This window comes from Arachis ipaensis, chromosome B08 (assembly GCF_000816755.2).
Source record: "Arachis ipaensis cultivar K30076 chromosome B08, Araip1.1, whole genome shotgun sequence".
In the NCBI taxonomy this organism is placed as follows: Eukaryota; Viridiplantae; Streptophyta; class Magnoliopsida; order Fabales; family Fabaceae; genus Arachis; species Arachis ipaensis.
The window spans coordinates 125,815,543-125,817,539 of NC_029792.2; the positions used below are offsets into that span (position 1 = coordinate 125,815,543).

The 1,997-nt window shown below is 34.7% G+C and overlaps 1 protein-coding gene across 8 annotated transcripts in view; it reads left to right on the forward strand.

The window, feature by feature from the left end:
• The window catches only part of LOC107613208 (flotillin-like protein 3), a 5,268-nt gene continuing 3,728 nt past the window's right edge, over nucleotides 458-1,997 (forward strand). For 3 of the 8 annotated variants that reach the window (XM_016315101.2, XM_016315100.2, XM_016315102.2), the window contains exons 1-2: nucleotides 458-672; nucleotides 1,497-1,637. The gene's annotated coding sequence lies outside the window, so the exon portion shown is untranslated. The remainder of the gene's footprint in view (nucleotides 673-1,496; nucleotides 1,638-1,997) is intronic. The other 5 variants (XM_021110070.1, XM_016315103.2, XM_021110071.1 and 2 more) reach the window with 2 other exon arrangements.

A 1,997-nucleotide genomic window follows, 5' to 3' on the forward strand; every position in this document is an offset into this window, starting at 1 on the left:
AATCTAAAAAATTAAAATTAAAATTTTGTTTTGGTTTTAGTTAATCGGTTAAAAATCTATTTTTTTATGGTTCTAAAAATCGGATCGGGTTGGCCAGTTGAACCGGTTCAATCAGAAATCGATAATGAAAATGGTCCGATCCAATGTTCAAAACCGTAAATTTAAAAACCGCCTACAAATGTTGAACCGGCCAAGAACCGGCAGGTTGGACCGAATCTGGAACCGGCCGGTTCTTTAAAACGACGCTGTTTGCGTTTTGCGTCCAATAAAAAACCGGTGATGAAAATGATTCAATCCGATGTCTAAAACCGTAAATTTGAAAACCGCTTAAAATTTGAGAACCGGCCGGTTGGACCGGACCGGGAACCGGCTGGTTCTTAAAAAACGACGCCGTTTGCTTAATTTAAAAACAAAAAAACGAAACCTCACCCCCACGGCCCTTCCCCCAGCAAAGAAAGGGAAAGCAAAGCCATTCTCTTCAAAGTTCAAATTTCAAAACCCAAATCAAACCCTAACTTCTTCAACGGTTCCGCCGCCGGCGGTCGTGGTTGTCGGCGCCTCCGCGGCTTCCTCTTTCCCCTGTCCCAAACCCAGACTCTGTTTTAGCTCGGCACGTCGTCCATCCATTCGTCTCGCCGCTCGCCGTGGTCCTCGTCCTGCTCTCCGTTGAAGGTTAGTGGCACTGCTTACTGGGTTTTTCACTTTTTCCTTTTATTGCAGATGATATATACATAGAAGTTGTAGACTGATAATGTCATGGGTAATTCAGTTTGCTGCATTGCATTACTATGTATCTTTGTTCTAATGAATAAGAAAAAAAATATAAATTGATATGAATCGAACAGGTTTTGCACTTGACTATGGAATAGGTAACTGTTGTTGAAATTATTGCTAAATATGGATTTGTTATGCTGCTGCTACTATAAATTAATTTCTTTCTAGCTCTTGACCTCATGTTAGGAAGTTTCACATGCCACAGACTTAATTCTGTGTTGTATGTATTGCAAAGGGTACAATGAAGCTAGGCCGGTTAGCAAAGGAATTAGCAGCCGATGTAAATATTAATTATTAAATGCAGAGCTAAAGGACTGTTTCCTCGTCCAGTGGGTTATGTAACAATTAAGTGTCAATTTTAGTTGTGTCATTCCTTTAATAATTATTTGGCAAAAGAATTTCTCTTATTGCTCAAAAGAATTCCTTTCCTTCTCTAATATCTATACCAGGAAAACATAATTTAAACCGAATGGGTAGTAATTTTGTACTTCTTTCTCTGTTGCAACATTCTTATAACTCCTAAATGATATAAATATAGTGAAACACATTGTTTGAGTGAAAGTTTGGTTCAGTAAATTGCATAACCAAAATAATCTATCTGATTGCTGTGTATAATCTTTAGGCTGTTTCTTGTGTTTTTCATTTTACAAAAATAAGTTTATTTTTCTTAGTTTTACACTATTCTCACTCTTTAGTACTTGTTTCAAATGAATATAACTAAGTTGAAGTGAATTATTCATGTCACTGGTTCGAGCTGGAATAGTTGGATACCCTAATGTTGGAAAGTCATCATTGATAAACCGTTTACTAAAGCAAAGAATGTCCCCTGCAGTCCCCAGACCAGGAGTTACAAGAGAATTGAGGTAACTTATTCATTTTATTTGTTACCAAGAGGTTGAAAGTGTTTTGAAAATTGAAACAGTTTCTTAATTGTTCATGAACTTATATTCTGTTAAAGTTGAAACTAATGGCTTCTAATGTTGAGGACTTAACAAGTTTTTGCGAATTTTGATGATTGATGACAAATTTTCATGTAGGCATTTAATATTTAGATATTTTTTTTAATATTTAAGTTTTGAGCTTGTATTTTGATAAGATCATATACTTTAGTTAATGACATTTCATATAGTGTTTTAAATTTGAAAGATATTTTAAGATTTATATTAGACTATAATTATATTTTAGGATGTTTATTTATAATTTATTTATTATTTTATTCTAAA